General features: G+C 42.1%; 1 long non-coding RNA gene and 1 pseudogene across 2 annotated transcripts in view; one reads left to right on the top strand and one right to left on the bottom strand.

The window, feature by feature from the left end:
• Window positions 1-600: 600 nt before the first annotated feature.
• Window positions 601-18,477, bottom strand: part of LOC310836126 — a 62,501-nt gene continuing 44,624 nt past the window's right edge. Inside the window, exons 2-3 of the long non-coding RNA XR_014559875.1 lie at window positions 16,620-16,706; window positions 601-5,223 (exon numbers count right to left, since the gene is read on the bottom strand). This is a non-coding gene — a long non-coding RNA (uncharacterized lncRNA). The remainder of the gene's footprint in view (window positions 5,224-16,619; window positions 16,707-18,477) is intronic.
• LOC310837113 (high mobility group protein B2 pseudogene) lies at window positions 8,925-10,070 on the top strand (annotated as a pseudogene). Its single transcript has one exon. The product of its transcript is annotated as a high mobility group protein B2 pseudogene (transcript).

Below are 18,477 nucleotides of genomic sequence, written 5' to 3'. Positions count from 1 at the left end.
TATAGATAGATGATAGATAGATAGATAGATGATAGATTAGATAGATATAGATAGATAGATTAGATAGATAGATATAGATAGATAGATAGATAGATAGATGATAGATATAGATAGATAGATAGATAGATAGATAGATAGATAGATAGATGATAGATAGATAGATAGATGATAGATAGATAGATGATAGATAGATAGATAGATAGATAGATGATAGATAGATAGATAGATGATAGATAGATAGATGATAGATAGATAGATAGATAGATAGATAGATAGATAGATGATAGATAGATGATAGATAGATAGATAGATGATAGATTAGATAGATATAGATAGATAGATTAGATAGATAGATATAGATAGATAGATAGATAGATGATAGATATAGATAGATAGATAGATAGATAGATAGATAGATAGATAGATGATAGATAGATAGATAGATGATAGATAGATGATAGATAGATAGATAGATAGATAGATGATAGATAGATAGATAGATGATAGATAGATAGATAGATAGATAGATAGATAGATAGATAGATAGATAGATAGATATAGATAGATAGATAGATGATAGATGTAATTGCCAGACTACTGTTTTTAAATCTTATTTATTTATTTTATTTAGTGTTCTAATTTACTTTTTATTTTATTTTTTACAGATTATAGCATGGATGGCAAGATAGAGACATCATCATCTAACTTTAACAATAAAAAGTCCATAAATCCTAACTTAAACATATAAAAGAATACAAGGCAGTCCATATGTCCAGATGAGTATCTAAACAAGATTGATGATTATAATCAGGCATTCAGATGTAGAAAGGACAGAGAGACCTTCCAACAACTAAATAGATTTGCAATATAAATCTCTTTCCTATCACATGAGCATGTGGGGCACATTTTTTGTTGTCTGTTAGTTAGCCCCCACACCACAACGATATAATTTAAGAGTTTGTGAACATCTGCAAAACAAAGTTACAATGAACAAAAAAATTCTGACCAGAAAGGCAACAACACAGGACATACCCCCAAATCATATCCTTCAAAGAGGCACTTGCAGCATTACTTACATCACCAGCTTTGAAGTCCCTTCTACTGTACAATTATATGATTTTATGAGTTATCTAAACCACCCAGGTCCTTCCTATACAGACACTGTGGAGTCCAACATACCTGGAGCAATATTTTTTGCTGAATCAATCTCAATTTTGAATATAAAGAGATGCTACATATAGATGCGAAGACAGGAGTGCCTGGCGTGCTCTGGTCCATGGGGTCACGAAGAGTCGGACACGACTAAATGACTAAACAACAACAACAACATCAACAACATATAGATTCTAATGCAACTTGCTTCTGAGCTGAATGAAATGTCTTCCGTATTCCAGTAACGCAGAGAAGGACTTACGATGCAGTTTTCCCCATTTTGTGAAACAGAAGTTCCATCAAGATACTGCATGCACCCATGATCTTGTACTTTCTGGAAACAGCTGAATATGTTTTTTGTTCTGACAGGCTTTCCACTTGTTAGGGATTTAAATTTTTTATATATATTTGTTGTTTTAGTATTTTTAAGTGCTTTTAATTATTGTATAAGTAAATCGCTTTAAGATAGTGGTTTAGAAAATGATAAATATATTACTGGTAGTAGTAGTACCAGTGGTAACAACAACAACTACATCTACAACTACAACTATTACAATAATTTAATTCACCTCTTAGGTCCTGAACACTCATTGTGTGACCAGGCCATGACAGCCCCAGCCCCCAGGGATCATAGGAAAGGAATAATGATTCTGACAACGTGTTATGGATTAAATTAGGCCACAACTTTATTAAACTTCCAAATGTAGGAAGACCTTGGCTTAGGCCTTGGACATGTATCCCTCCCAGCCCCCCAGCCAGGGGAACTGGGGCACATTAGGGCAAATGGGATATAGGGGTGCACTGTAAGACATATGTGTATGCAGGCAGCCCAGCCCATATCCCTGCACACAGGGTAGTTCACTGACAGCCTTTTGATCTATGGCCAGTGACACCCATATATATATAACCCCTTTTAAGAGGGGACCCTGGAATCAACGCCGCATGGGGGTGAGTCACCACTTCACACACACCCCGTTATAGGGAAGAAAAGACTAAAGGATTCCACCTTTAGGATTCCATAGCCGTAAAAGTTGTGATGAATTGCTACGGGGAAGACAAAACCTGCCAATGCAGAAAAATTTCTTCCTGGTTCTTCAACAGCAACGAGTCAATGACCGCAGCAGCACCTGCTAAACAGGAAGAAAAGTTAACCTGAAAACACAAAAACATTAAACTAAGGGAGGAGAGGGTGGGTGAATCTCCTGAGCCAACTGCCTGGCTACTGTCAGCTCCACCTCCTATATATAAATGGGACTGGCTCCACCTCCCAGCAGGGTAACTTGACTATTGACGCTGGGCATGAACCTCCAAATAATAACACTGAGAGGCAGGCAGGTCCCTGTTTGCCATTAAGTTCCCTGGGAACTGTAGCACTGCGGGCGATCCCGCAAAGGGCACCCAAAATGTAAAGTGTGAGTGCTCATTGTACAAGCTTACTTTTCTTCAAAGATTCAATTATTCTCTCCAGCAAGGTTTTCATATGACTTACATTTCCAGCCATTTCCCCAGATCATAGGATCTTCTGAATAGCTTACTGAACAGTATGGTTCACCTTATAAAGTGAGAGTGAGCTCAGGTCCATGGCCAGGATTCAAAGATGCAACAGAATGTGTGGATTTCCCCCTCCTTATAGCACCAACCCAGCCTCAACCACCAAAAGTCACACATGAAGATGAGGAACCCTCCAATGGGCTGTCCAATACATGTCCAGCTAGGAGCACAAATTAGGAAAATCCCATGTATGTATGTATGCATGAATGCAATCTTGTCCCATTGTGTTATTCCCACCCACAAGAGGTGAACTGGAGGGGAAGCTGTTTTGGTTGCCGTTTGGGTGGAGGGGGTGAGTTTTTGGCAGCTTTGAGGGTACAGCAGCGCCTGTGAAGCTCTGGTCACTTTCACTGCCATGCAAGTGCATGCATTCAAGTGCTCTTCTTAGAGGCTTTCAGGAAACTAAGAATGGTGCTGAGAGTGTCCAGAGCTCCACTCTTATTATATCAGCAAAAATGCCGCCACCAAGGATTCCTGCTTTTAAAAGTGCCTTAGCATGTTTTAAAAGAAGATGGGGGGAAGAAGGAAACTCTCTGCCACAATGGTAAGTCCTTTCTGCTACCTTCTGCTGCCTGTCAATTCGGTGCTTTCTATCCAAAGAGTGTGGTATTTTCATACACTGTACAGTGGATGCTCGGGTTGCAAACGTGATCTATGCGGGATGCACGTTTGGAACCTATAGCATTCACAACCTGCAGCAGCGCGTCTGCGCATGCAATTCAGTGCTTCTGCGCATGTGCGACCACGGGAACCTGGAAGTAGCCCATTCCGGTACTTCCGGGTTTTGGCGCATCTGTAACCTGAAAAAATGCAACCTGAAGCGCCTGTAACCCGAAGTATGACTGTACTTCCCTATTCCCCCAGGGCTTCAGGCCTGCAAATGTTCCTGTAGGGAAGACTACCATTCTCCATTTTGTACACAATATATACCTGTCAACTTCACACACACATACACACACCTTTTTCTCCCTCACTCCCCTTCCTGCTCTGTCTCACTGTTCTGTATAGGCTGTTCCATGGTATATCAGTTTCTCCTTCCATTAGAATCTAATGAAAAACGTGGAGTTCATTCATTTGAATTACAGTTCATTTTCATAATTAGAAGTAATGAAACAAATGAAATTCATTTATTTAGACTAGCATTTAGAGGACAGCAAAATAATTTCATAATACAATAATGTTTTCTTTCAAAAACATCTGCCATTAGGAGCCCACCTGTTAGCACTGAAGCCTATTGGGGGACTGGGGGGGGGGTATATTGTTGAACACTTATTGTGCACTGGAATGAAGGATTTGATTAAAAACCACTGACATTGATTGATAGATTTCCCCAAAACCTTAGCTGAAATGGGATTGCCTATAAAGAATGGGCTTTTCAAAGCAGCTTGTGGTGTTTGTTCGAAAGCAACATTCCCCCCATATAAAAATCACCAATTAAATAAGTGTGTGAATGATGAACATAAAAAATGGCCCTGTTCAATCAGAACAAAAGCCCATCTAATCTAGCATCCTGTTTCACAGAATCACCGTTTAGAAATCTTGTTGGAGGTGAGTCACAAGTTGAGAAGCCATGGGAGAAACTAGTAGCCAGGGTCAATGAACAAACAAAGCAGGATAAAGATGAAAGTTAGAACCTCCACAGTCAGAGGCTGTATAGGGTGGCGCTGTGGCCTAAACCACTGAGCCTCTTGGGTTTGCTGATCAGAAGGTCGGCGGTTTGAATCCCCATGACGGAGTGAGCTCCAGTTGCTCTGTCCCGGCTCCTGCCAATCTAGCAGTTCGAAAGCACGCCAGTGCAAGTAGATAAATAGGTACCACTGTGACAGGAAAGTAAACAGCATTTCTGTGCGCTCTGGTTTCTATCACGGTGCCAGAAACGGCTTAGTCTTGCTGGCCACTTAACCCGGAAACCTGTCTGTGGACAACTGCCAGCTCCCTGGGCCTGAAAGTGAGATGAGTGAGATGAGTGAGATGAGTGGCATAGTCGCCTTTGACTGGATGTAACCGTCCAGGAGTCCTTTACCCTTTTTCTTCTTTTTTGCTTCCAAATACGAGTTGCTGGAAACTGCAGGAGGGAAGAGCATTGCATTCATGTCCAGCTTGTAGGCTTCCCATAGGCCAAAATATCCCAAAGTTGGATTTTCTGTGTCACCTGCAGTAGCCTGCTGACCATTGAGTGGCATCTTTACTCATGAATTTGGTGCAGCTGTGAGACAGGATAGCCATCTGCCCAGACTCTGTATTCAGTACTAGCCCTCCAGGTCTACACTGTACAGCATGTCGCTTTCTCCTTCCCCCTGAAGTTATTCAGGTGTCTTGAGTTATTTAGATGAATATGACGACCTTGTTCCTTTGTCTCCAAAGCTAATAAGGAAGGAAGTTTTGATTCTCTGACTCATGGAGGGAGATAAGAGGCACTCTTGATCTTCAAGCAGCTGCAGAATTTGGCTGTAGATTTCTATAAATATTTCAGTGAGGCATTGATCATTCTTGCCCTTTCCTTTTCTTTCCCTCACATACCTGGCCAGAAAAGAAAAGAAAATTACCTGGAGTGATTTAGTATGTGGTTCTCCACATCCGCATACATTCCTACTGAGAATTTGGGATCCATTTCATTAAATCATTCCTACATTTCATCCTGTATTTTTTTTTTAATAATGCTTTTCATGATCACACAGAAAGTACAGTAAATTTTAAAATCTAATTCTAACATTTAAAACACAAAAGAAAAAGATATTCATTGATACAGACACAAAGGAAGGGGCTTGAATGAAGGAATGAGAACAAAAAATCAGAGGTAGCCTTTATCCCAGAAGTTGCCAAAATGTTGCCTGTGAGTTCTCATTGCCCCCCAAATCCCCTAACAGTTATGGAATGACTAAAGTTGGGAAATGGACTTGCAGATAAAGCAAACATATAATGGGGGGGGGGAAACAATTTATAGCAATGATCAAAACAAATTTATCAAAAGATGGTATACGTTTATAGAGTTCTGACAAAGCAGCAGTCAATATATCTCCTTATATATTTTTTTCACATTAATTTAATATTAAATTCACCTTCCTCCTTCCACCTTCCTTTCTTGCTCCTTTCTTATTAATACATGTTTCTATTCATATTTTCTATTATTTTTTTATATATTTATATTAACATGAATACAAACTATTAATAAAAAGAAAAGACGTGAGACTTTCCCCACCTCTACTGGAGATGCTGGAGATTGATCCTAGGACCTTCTGTATGCAGAACAATTGCTCTGCTACTGAGCTACACCCGTTCTCTCTTGCAGCCTGAGGCAGAGCACCATATGGCACAAAATCCCCAGGACAGGTGCATTGTCAAAAGCCACACAAAACCAGCATGTGTCACTCCCTTCATTTCCTTTTTCAGTCCAGATGGGAACAGTTTTCAAAATCCAAGAACTTCAAAATTATTACCGTCGTAACTCAGGAATGTTTTCAAAGTGCCCCAAGTTTCTAATTCTCTTAACTTTCCGGAAAGGCATTGCCAATCAGTGAAGGCAAAGTGGAACAGGCTGGGTCAGTAGACTGAGTCTGTTTAAGGCTGCATCTAAATCAACACTTTATTCAAAGAGGACTAAAATAAACTCAATTTTGTATTTAGTAACTGCAGTCATTTACAAATGCCTTTCAGTACACAAGCCCATTCTTCAGTGGCTTGCAAGTAATATCAGCATCCAATCAAAAAAATCACAATGATCAACATCAAAAATAAGCAAATAAGGATCTTTCCACAGAACAGCTGGCAGGAGATAGGCATGTTGGGAGGTGATGGACCACCTGGAACAAGTGCTAGGTTTTTTTCTGTATTTCCCACTCCTCTTTTAGAGGAGGACCATAAACCAGCACATTTTCTTCTTACCCAAAATGATATTTGATTCTATGGTTTCAGTGGTGATTTCTGAATTTACCTGGCCAAAACTGGAACCATTTGGACATTTTGCTGGAGTCTGTGCTTCAGGGAGCTTCTGCAACAATGAAAAAGGGTTCTCACATTTCCCTTTCTCATTATGAAGACAGCAAATCACATTGATCAATTGCATTGATTTCCAGCTCCTCTCATCAGTGGAAAGGTAATGTCACATGGCTCAATTATTGGGCTAAATTTAGAAGGCTTTGTATTATATGTGGCTTATGAGCCTCCTAATCATACTACAGATATAAAAGCCAAGGCAGAGCAGGTCACCCATTAGCCTGCCAATGAAGAATCCAGTATAGGCATAGCCAGAAATTCTGGTAATTAGTCCCATTTTTCTGTTGCATTTGAAACTGGTTTGCAGTGTCAAGGTGGATGTTAATAGGTATAACTAGCATCACAGATGGATTTTCAGGAGTGGGGTGGGAGGGGAAAGTCTGTACATCTTAGCCATTTGAGGTTATCTGAGCCTTCCTCTCCCTATATTTATTCTCAAAAGCTTTAGATGATATGCCTTCTTCCTGCTTTCAAACAGTGCTCAGAAAAGAAATGCTATTTGGAGTTCTCTCTCATATTGAATCCTGTATGTTCCTGGGGGCTTTCAAGGGGAAACCAGGTTAAAACACAGAAGGCTGCAATGAATTTCAGACCAGATTTCTTCTTCAATATGCTATTAGGCCTTTAAGCAGCCTCCAAAGACTGGGTGAATCAACTTAATGAAGCAAATCCAGAAATTGGGAACAAGCATTTGTGGAAACCCAGAGAAAAAATTACACACCAACCCCACATATATGGAGTTCCATGAAGGTACATCTACAGACACTTGAGGAATAAGTGTACAGTTCTTCCAAAGTAGAAATTGAGACCCAGAAAGATTAGGATGTAAGAACTTAAGAAGAGCCTGTTGGATCAGGCTGATGGCCTTATATAGTCCAGCATCTTGTTCTTATAGTGGCTGAACGGATAGTTGCCTGTGGGAAACCTGCAAGCAGAACCCAAGTACAAGAGCACTCCCCACCCCCATGGTTTCCAGCACCTGGTATTCAACAGCACTGCTGCCTCCAACTGTGGAAGAAGAACATAGCCATCATAACTAGCAGCCACTGGTAGCCATATCTTCCCTGAATTTGTCTAATCCTCTTTTAAAGCCCTCCAAGTTGGGGATGAACTATGAAGTAGCCAAGTTTGCTTATGATACCAAATGGTTCAAGGCATTTAAAACAAAAAGTGATTGCAAGGAACTCCAAAAGGAACTCTTAAACTGGTAAATGGGCAATAAATTGGTGCATTCAATTCAAAGTATGTAAGTGTAAAGTGATGCACACTGGGGCAAAAACACCCTCAATTCCCATATATACTAATGGGACTGAACTGGTGGTGACTGGTGGTTCCACTGGTGCTGGAACAACCCCCCTCAGCAGGTTGTGGACTCTACTTGGAGGTTTTTAAGCAGAAGTTGGATGACCATTTGCCATGTATGATTTATTGAAATTTCTGCATTGCAGGGGGTTGAACTGGATGATTCTTGAGATCCCTTCCAACTCTAAGATTCTATAATTCTATAACCTGGAATGTGACCTTGGGGTCATAATGTCTGATGTATCATATGTTCTTTTATATTTTTTTGGAGGCCATTATTATTATTATTATTATTATTATTATTATTTGAAGATGTTGAACCATTGTGAGGCAGCTATGGAAAACTGTAAATTTTATGTTGGAGATCATTAGAAAAGGGGCTGAAAAGAAATTCCCCACTTCCCTCAATCCCTTAAAAAAGGTGATCTGGAGGCAGTAGGTCTGAGGGCACTGTACATGCATATCATGGACTAGTTAGATGCAGAGGAATGTTGGGAGGAACCAGCTGGGGAACCTTGAAGGAAAGAAGTCTCAGAGCCCGAGGGCTGGTGATGGGACAATGATGCATGGTCAGAGGGAGTAGAGAGAAAGGAGGAGGAGGAGGTGCTGAAGAGGTAAGAGGATTTAGTGAGCTGGCAGAGTCTGGAGCAGAGAAAAAGACCAGAATCAGAGGCAGAAGCTGAAGGAGGAGCATGGGACAAAGGAGGCCAAGAGGCAGAAATGAATCAGACTGGTGCAGAGTTGCAGGTGTCTCCCCCTCTTGCTGCAACAAGCTTCCTTCCCAGAACCAGAAGAGACATGAAAAGGGCAGATGAAAGGATGGCTTCACCCAGGTGAAATCTCCAACTGCTTGGAAAAAGCTCTGGAGAGGAGGGGTCTTAGACAGCTGTGGGGAGGCAGAGATTGTCAGTCTCAGTAACTGCTTCATGGGGGTCAGGCCTACTGGGGATGAGCTGCTGTGCTCATTAGGCCTGCAACTCCAGCAAGTTTGTGCAGATCGTGTCTTTGCTAATGAAGAATTAACTTCCCATACAACTGCAGTGAAGGAAGGTGATCCATGCGCTTTACTTGACCCCCCTCTCGACATCACCAATGGCCGCTGCTTCTCTTCCTCAGCTCCACCAGGTGAGGAGCTAAGTACCACAAATGTCTTTTCCCACCGATCAGGGACTGTTACCGCAGCCATTGGCAAAGGCAACCTGAACAAGCCGCTGTACATTTATTTCATGCAAATGTGCCACAAGGAACATAAGAAGAAGCACCTGGACACTTCGGTCAACTTTTCCAACTTCTCCAAGAAATGTTCCGAGAAATGGAGGACAATGTCAGCAAAAGAAAAAGGCAAGTTTGAAAACATGGCAAAGGGTGACAAAGTTCATTATGATAGGGAGATGAAAAGTTATATTCCTCCTAAAGGGGAGAAGAAGAAGAAGAAGAAGAAGAAGAAGAAGAAGAAGAAGAAGAAGAAGAAGAAGAAGAAGGACCCCAATGCCCCCAAAAGACCACCATCTGCTTTCTTCCTGTTTTGTTCTGAGCATCACCCAAGATAAAAAGCGACCACCCAGGTTTGTCTATTGGTGATACAGTAAAGAAACTAGGCGAAATGTGGTCTGAGCAAACAGCAAAAGACAAACAGCCCTTTGAACAGAAGGCAGCAAAACTAAAGGAGAAGTATGAGAAGGATGTTGCAGCATATCGTGCCAAGGGGAAGGGTGATGCAGGAAAGAAAGGTCCAGGTAGGCCAGCATGGCTCCAAGAAGAAAGTAGAACCTGAAGAAGATGAGGAGGAAGAAGAAGGAGGAGGAGGAGGAAGATGAAGATGAAGAGTGGAGTTATAAAGCTGCTGTAAAGATTTTGTGCTCAAAAGTCAATGATTTTGCTAAGAATGTGAAGTCGAATGCAGCTCATTGTTAGCTTCAGTATAAAAACAGTACAGAATTGTGTATAGGTAATGTGATTGTTGGGAGACCTGTACTCTAATTTAAGCAGTAGATGAATGCCACTATTCTTAGATTTTTAAAAGCTGATATTGTCAAATGTTCAGTCATATTTAATGGTTCTTTGGATTCAATGACAGCTTGATTTTGAGCAAAGTTTAAAAAATGGTAGTAAAATTGGTAGTCAACTTTGTCTTGCATACTATTGCATTGTATTACTTTTTTAAACAAATTTGAAAAAGAAAAAAAGAATTAACTGCAACTTGCACAGTGTCATTTACATCCAGCTCGTTCCTGATAATGAACTTGATGTTGACATTGTTGAGGGCTGCCAAAAGACCTCATGGGCCATGTGTGCCTGGGGGTCATGTGTTTAACCACCATGGCTTAGGGATATGGGCAATTGCTCCCCACTCTCAACTATATATAGCGATATGGTGTTCAGGTTCAGAGTTGTCAGCAATGTGGAGAAATATTTTGGAAAGCGGAGAAGGGGGAATGGGGGGAGGACATTCTCGTCTTCCAGAGGATATCCCTGTTCATCTGGCTGCAAATATATAACACTCACTTCCCTTGCCTGAAATAAGTACAACCATCTGGCTATTTCTGAAATTGAAGTTAACTACTGGTGACCCTCAAATCTTGGAGAAGAAAAATGATTCATAAAAAGTGGAAACTTGGAAGCATGCACAGCAAGAATCAATCCACGCAGTGTTTATATTTATTTGAATGCACCATCTTTTCTTCACTCTCTGTCTTCTGACCGAATCCCTGCAGCCAAGCTGTGACAGCTCAAGTCTTTCCCTGCCAGCCACCATTCAAAGGGGTGTCAGAAATCTAACTAGTCGAAATAGCTTTCCCTATAGAACAGCTGTTGCATGAGCTAAGGCACAACATTGTGCCGAATGCAGATTCTCCTGCTGCTTCACTGGCCAAAAAAATTCACGCAGCAAAGATCTTAATGTTATGTAGGTCACACACGCTTTTTTAAAAAAAGGGATTTGCTCTCCTTTTGAAAAATAAAGGGACTGCTCCAATAAGAATCAAGGGTAATAATGTATTTATTAGGCGTTCCTTGAGCTTCTAGATGTAAATAAAATAATAGAGCTATTTGGGGATCTAATTGGACCGGACATTTCATAATTGTACTGGAAAGAAAAACACAAAATTTTATGAAACATATTGAATATGCACAATTTATTGAGTATGGCTTCCATCTGCCAGCAATGCACAAAACATTGTGGAATGATAGTTTCATCTGAATACTGTACATCCAGTGATCCTCAACTGAGACTGCCTCTGTTATATTTTTCCCTCTTTGTGATGGCTCTGCACTCTGCCTTTTTGTTGCTGTTGTTGATATAATTCTCTTTCTTTTCTTCTTTTTACATCTAATTAATTTGTAACTGATGATCAATAAAACACAAATTAAAAAATAATAATAAAAGAAAAGACTCAAGGGTGCTAGGTCATGGGGAATGGTTCTAACTTATGGTAGTTGTAGTCCAACAACCCCCAGAAATCACCAGGCTGGGGGAAGCTGCCTTAAAGAATGACTCTAAGGAGTCTACTCATTGAAATATCCACAGAGCATACACAAGCGAAGAAAAATAGGGTTGGGTGAAAAAAAGCATTTATCCAGTGGTCTTTTTCCATCTCCACTCATGAATTTCTTAAAATGTTCTGGGTCTCTGAGCAACATTAGTCAATCCTACACTTCCCCTAGAAATGAAATGAAACCTACAAACTATATAGTTGGTTGCCAAAGCTTCCAGTAACTGTTATGGAGTTTACTTGTTTTTATAGTATGATATGTTTATTTTATTGTTTCTAAATGTGTTGCTAGTTGCTTGGAAGCCTTTGGGGCAAGTAACATGTTTAATAAATTATTTATTAGTTATTATCATCATCATTTGCTTTCCAGGTGATAAACAATGAAAACAGAAGGGGAGAAAACAGTTAAAAACACAGCCAATAAATAAACAAAAACAATATATAATAGACACTCACAGCAAAGACTCATTTATTCAGCTCAGAAAACCTGTCGGAACAAAAAATTCTTCAACTGTTTCCAGTTGTGGGTCCCTGGCATGCCTCAACATAAATGCTGTTCCACAGAGCAGGGGCAGCCACACTAAAAGCCCTGCTCTGAGCTACTGCAGAGTGAGCTCCTAAGACCTTGGGGACTTGCAGGAGACACCTTCCCAACATGGCTTACTAGGTAGCTAAGGGATAAACCAGGTATAACTTCACAAGCAAGTGGTAGTTTGTGCCATATGAAACCTAACTGCTGTGTTCTGAACTAGCTGCAGTCTCCAAGCCAACCCCAAGTATAGCTCCACTTAGGGCACATTGCTGTAATCTGAAAGGCTACCAATGGATGGACAATAACAAACTAGCTATATATAAATTTTGCGATATATATATATATATATATATATATATATGTGTGTGTGTGTGTGTGTGAGAGAGAGAGATATGATATTCAGATCTTATCCCATGTCAATCTACTAATTTTTGGTAGGCTTGGAGCCTAAGTGAGTTCCGTAGCAGCTCTCCCCAACTTTGTGCTCCCCTGATGCTCCCCTGATGCTCCGCATCATCCCCATGCACTGTCCATGTTGGGGAGGGCATCTGGGAGTACAAAACTCCTATAGGGTACTGAGCTGAGAAAGGTTGTTCTGTAGCATACCAGAGATACACCATAACAAGCAGAGAGACTCAGAGAGAAATGCCATTTCATGACCCCGTACAGCTTTCAATTATTGGAGAGTGACAAGCTAATCAAAGCTCCAAGGAGAAGGCCTCAGAGGTATAAGGCTGCCCACTAGGAGATAACATCTGAATCGTTTTGAATGTCAGTTGTCTTTCTTAGGATGCAGTCTAGCAATTACACTTGAAAACAGGGAGGTATATCCTGTTTCCAGCATCTGCTTCAATCTCCCACCTATCAGCTGGCCTCTTAGGCCATATCTGGCCCAAGCAGAGAGGAAGAGAGCAGCTGAAAGTAAACTCATATGGATTGTATTATTTCCAAAAAGCAACAAGCCAGACAGGTGCAGAACTTGAAGCACCTCCAGAAGTTGCTTGACTACAGTTACTAACTTACCTGACCATTGACCATGAACACTGGAACTGATAGATGTTGTAGTCTAACATTTGGAGGACCAGTCACTGCCCCCCCCCACCTCTAGGTTAAGGTAAATAATGAAACATGCAGCTACCAGCAATTTACCTCCACTATATTACCCAATAAGAAGTTTGCAGAGTGCATGAAAGGATTTATTGTTTGATTTGGACTATTTGTTCTACTGACAAGGACCAAGTGCTGTTGTGGCAGGCACCATGGGAGTTTATGAGGGATCCCAAGATGAGCAATGCAGTAAGAATGACTCTGAGAGGTGTATGCAGAAACTGATGCCCCCATTGAAGCTGTGATTCCAATGCAGAAGCTTTGGTCAGATGAAGAAACTAAATTTATCTCAGCTACTGCATTGATAATGGATAGCTCAGTTAGAGCATGGTGCTGATTACTCCAATCCTGTATGGGTCAGCTGCATATTCCTGCATTGCAAGGGGTTGGACTAGATGATCCTCAGGGTACCTTCCAAACACTACAATTCTATTCTTATAAGACTATCCCTGATGCTGTGTCCCACAGAGTATTCTCTTCTTAATTACTAAGCAGTGCTGCTTGAATCAGTGACAAAGCTCTCTCTTGCTTGCTTGCTTCTCTCCCACCCCCTCTGAAATTAAGAACACAAGAAGAGCCTGCTGGATCAGGCTAATGTCCCATCTAGTCCAGCATCCTGTTCCCACACCTCCTGTAGTTTCAAACAACTGGCATTCAGAAGCAAATTTCTTTCAACTGCGAAGACCAGGGAGACAGCGTTTTGACAGGCAAAAGCCAAGATAAAAAACACTTTAATTTACAAGTATGCTCTGTGACGTTTTAGAATGACATATCTTATATCATTCTAATATCGTTAAACAGGTCAGTGTAGATCCAGCCTAGATAGAGATGTCTAGAGGCCCATAGCATACCCCCTCAACTGTCTCAATCTGACCAGGACATCCCAGAATTATACAAGTCATCCCAGCTTCTTATTGGATCCCAGGATGTCCAGTTTTGGCTCCTGCAAGAGGACAGCCCCATAAGATGCCCTTTTTTTGGGGGGGTGCTCTCGTGTGAGTCACCTGGCTCCTGTGAGAGCATGACCCCCCCCCAAAAAAAAACCCCATGCATTTGGGGGCATTCTCATGCAAGTCACACAACTCATGCAGGAGCACGGATACAAAAGATGCGCATCCCGGTTTTCCTCTGTGGCATGTTGGAGGGCATGCCACATTTGTCCCTCAGGCCTGACATTCCTCACTGCTGCTGTTTTGCCTTGGGAAGCACCTGACCCATACTGTGCTACTTGGGGAATTGTCCTATGAGTTAACCCACATCTGTTTGTTTCTTACATCAGCAGCTAACACTATATGACTGATAAATTCATATATACATAAAATAAAATTTCACTCTCCAAGCCGACAGCAAGACCAAATGTTTCAAAGCTGTCATACAAATGTAAATGTGGTCTTCTAATCCATAATATATCAAGGGAGATAGGAAGTAGGGGGGAAATCAGGGTCAGATTCTCACTATGATAAAAACCAATAAAAACATATCCTTTGGGCTTAGTTGGACTGTGTGAGCCAGTTATACCAAAGACTGAATTTCACATCCATGGGTCAACACTCCCTTTGAGGTTGTTGGCAACCTGGTGTGTCAAACACCACACAACTGCAGTCTTCATATTTTATTTAAGCAGCTTCAACTTATTGATCCAGTAAGAAAAACAATAGTTCCTGGGGTTTTTTGTTTTTTTTTTGCAATAGGAAGAACGAAAGAAAACAAAAAAGTTCATAGCCTTTCACACCAGGAAAAAGAAGCAAACTATGCCTGTGGGATCTTGGTTTCTTGTGAATCTTCAAAGTGGAACACAACAAGCTGCCTTATACTGAGTCAGACCTTTGGTCCATCTAGATCAGTATTATCTACACCACAGTTTCCACCTGTGGTGTCTACCTGGGTCTCCATGTGTTTTTGAACTACAACTCCCATCATCCCTAGCTAGCAGGACCAGTGGTCAGGGATGGTGGGAATTGTAGCCCCCAAACAGCTGGAGACCCAAGTTTGGACACCCTGGTTTACACTGATTAGCAGCAGCTGTACAGGGTTTTAGGCAGGATCTTATCCTAGCCCTACCTAGAGTTGTTGGGGATGGAAGCTGGAACTTTCTGCATGCAAAGCAGGTGCCCTACTACTGAGGGATAACCAACATATGAAAAGGAACAGAGACATCTAGGTAAAGATGCTCTCATGAATATAAGGGTTTCCTAAATAATGCCTATATCAGGAGAAGAAACTTGGAAGACATAGGCTGCACTCCTGTACCCTGACCTGTTTGTAAGCTCTATTGAGCTCAACTTCTGAGTACACTGTAGGGCAAAGTTCTGCAGGTTGCCACCAATAACCCCCATGTTTGTTTGGTTCTGCTGCATTCCACCCCCATCCTAATTTCTGCAGCAAGCTAGGGAGAGGGGCAGCATTTCTGTTTGGCCCAGCATACAACCAGGTTTACCACACTAGATCACTCATTCCTCACAATGCACTTTTTAAGAAACATTTCCTTGGGATACAACCATTTTTTGCTTTTTTCAAAAGTTTTGAAATGTATTGTTCTGGCCCATGTGTGGGGACTGTCTGAGCTAAGAGCTGGCTGCATCCCTCCCCTTAATTTCATGCTGTCCTGAAGCATTTCCTAGCAGCTGTTCTCCATTTACTCAGTGGGGAGGGCTGGCAAAGAGAGTGGCCAAGCAGGTGGTCCTACAGCAAGGTGCTCCATGCACTTTTAACAGCAGCATCCAACCCTTCCTTCATCACCTGCTTGCTTTGGCAAATAATAACAACAGTCCTGGTAGAAGGATCTAGCACGTGTTTTCACCCACCTTTCCCTCCAGCAGGGCTAAAGAACCTGCAGCCTTCCAGATGTTGCTTGGACTCAACTCCCATCAGCCCTAACCAGCATGGTCAATCATCTGGAAAGATGGGAGTTGTAGCCCAATAACATCTAAAGGGCCACCAGCTCCCCATCCCTGCTTTCCAAGTGTAGTTGTCATGGTCATTTAAGCAGATCAGGATCAGAGTAGCAAGAGCTTCAGGATATGGCAACAATACACAGTAGTATCTTCTTAGGCTGTATATTTTCTCTCACACACAAATGCAATTTGTTGCCTAATGCAATTGGAGTAATTGGCTAATTGTTTGTGGCCTTCAGGTGAATTTTCTTGTGGGGTAATGGTCCTTGGTAGAAGAGGATATCATTTGCCTTAGCGGAAGTCTCCAACTCTACCACCACTGTTGGAGGCAGCATGGTTCCAAATACCAGTTGCTGGAAATTGCATGAGAAGAGGGTGTTGTTGCACTCAGGTCATGCTTGCAGTCTTCCCATAGACATCTGATTGGTCACTGTGAGTTTAGGATGCTGGACTAGATGGCCCACTGGCCTGATTGAGCAGGTTCTTCTTATGCTTATGCTTATGCCCATCCTCATATAATGTTGTGTACACAAAGGAATATGCACACCCCACCTGTAGATAAAAATGGTGGCCTTGTTGAAATTCTTTCTTGCTTACCACAAATCTGTTATTCTTGGAGGACCTTCAGTGCTCACATACATCTCTGTTGCCTTTTTCTCTTCTTCCTTCACAAGGAATACAATTCTGAAAGGGATAGTAATTACCAAATATTCCATGAGATTGCAGGCATCATCGGTTTTCCCTTTGCCCCTTTGAAGCAGAGGACCAAACTGTCCCTTTGAAGCGGCAGACCAAAGGGAAGTGCATGGCAACTGAAGAGCAAACTAGAGATGTGTCTACATGGAAGGAGGTTCTGAAGCATGCAAATTGAGGCATTTTAATGTACCATGAATCAGAAAGCTAAGGTTGCTTTCTAGTCTCACATCTCTTTTGCGTGGACAGGCGGAGTCCTCAGATCCCGAGTGGTCCCCCCCCCGTCATGTGGAATAACGACTCTAGACAACGTGCTATGGGATTAAATTGGCCACAACTTTATTAAATTTCAAATGTGGGTAGACCTTGGCTCAGGCATTGGGCGTTCTCCCTCCCCAGTCCCCAGCCGGGGACCTAGGGAGCATCAGGGTTATCCAGTGTGTGGGGGGGGGGATGGGCCGGCTCTGGAGAACATATGTTCAAGCAGAGATAGCCGCCCCCGTTACGCCACCGCAGGGGAGAGCAATGACGACCTTTCGGCGTACGGCCAAAGCCTCCCTTCAAAAACCCCTTTAACGGGGAACCCTGGTATCGCTGCCGCAAAGAGGAAGATGGACTAAAGGATTCCGCCCAAGGCCTGATACCGCCAAAGTTGTGACGTTTTGCTACGGGAAAGGCGAAACCTGCCAATGCAGGGAAATTCCTTTCCGGCCCTTTAACAGCGACCTTATCGTAGCAGCGCCCGCATACCTGTGGAGACAGGTTAACCTGCAAAACCTATGAAGAAAAGTTAACCTGCAAAAGAAGACATTAACTGAGGGTGGGTAGGGTGGGAGAAGCTCTGGAGCCAAGTGAGGATTACCAATTAAGATCCACCCTCTATTCTGTGGGCAGGTAATCCCTCCCCCTACCTGGCCTGGTTTCCCTGGCAACGCTTCCCCCAGGTGGGATTGGACAACTCACTGGGGTAGGCGGGGACCTCCAGGTATCCCACCTGAGGGAAGGCAAAGCCTATGCTGATGGGGCCACTCCAGATCCAGGGCTGCACGCGTCCCCGCAAAGGGCGCCCCCCGTTTTAAGTGGGGAGCGGTCATTGTAGCAAAAATCTTTTACTGTCTTGTATCCATTTGCAAAGCAGAGACAAAATCAAGCATGAGCAATGTGTTAAAGAAATCTCTTAATCTCTTTTGTGGCTTTATCTCCCCTTTGACCTATCAGAACTGAAGATGAAGATGAAAAAGAATGAAAGCATCTGCTAGAAGCTCCAGCAGTCACTAATACAAACAGTATATACTTTCTTTACATTATGCCACCTTAGCACAATTATAGGGCAGCACTACTCACAGTTTACAATAGAGCCCCAGAGCATTCCCTGTCCTCCAGGTTCACCTGCTGGGTCTTCAATGCCTAAAGGGGATAAAGGTCCATGCTGTGACTCCTCAGAGGTTAGCTTTACAAAGAAGAAAGTCAAGCAAATTACTGGCTCACTACTGAGCTACCTCAGGGAGGGGAAAACAACAACTACTGCAACACATAAATGCTCTGGAAATTGAGCTAATTGAGCAATCTATTACCGTTAAAAATATTAGTGTTTTTTGTTTTTTAACAATGTGTTTTTTGTGTTATTATATTGTAAACTGCCCTGCGATCTTCTGATGAAGGGTGGTGTAGAAATTTCCCTCACAAGCTGGCAGCTCTGACATCAATGCTATATATTTAAAGCACTATAATACCACTATTACAGTCATGGCTTCCCCTGAAG

The sequence above is a fragment of the Podarcis gaigeae genome (genome assembly GCF_964106915.1).
Source record: "Podarcis gaigeae genome assembly, chromosome: Z".
Lineage (NCBI taxonomy): Eukaryota > Metazoa > Chordata > Lepidosauria > Squamata > Lacertidae > Podarcis > Podarcis gaigeae.
Note: the sequence above shows the minus strand (reverse complement) of the source record. Positions and strands in the feature narration are given on the sequence as shown.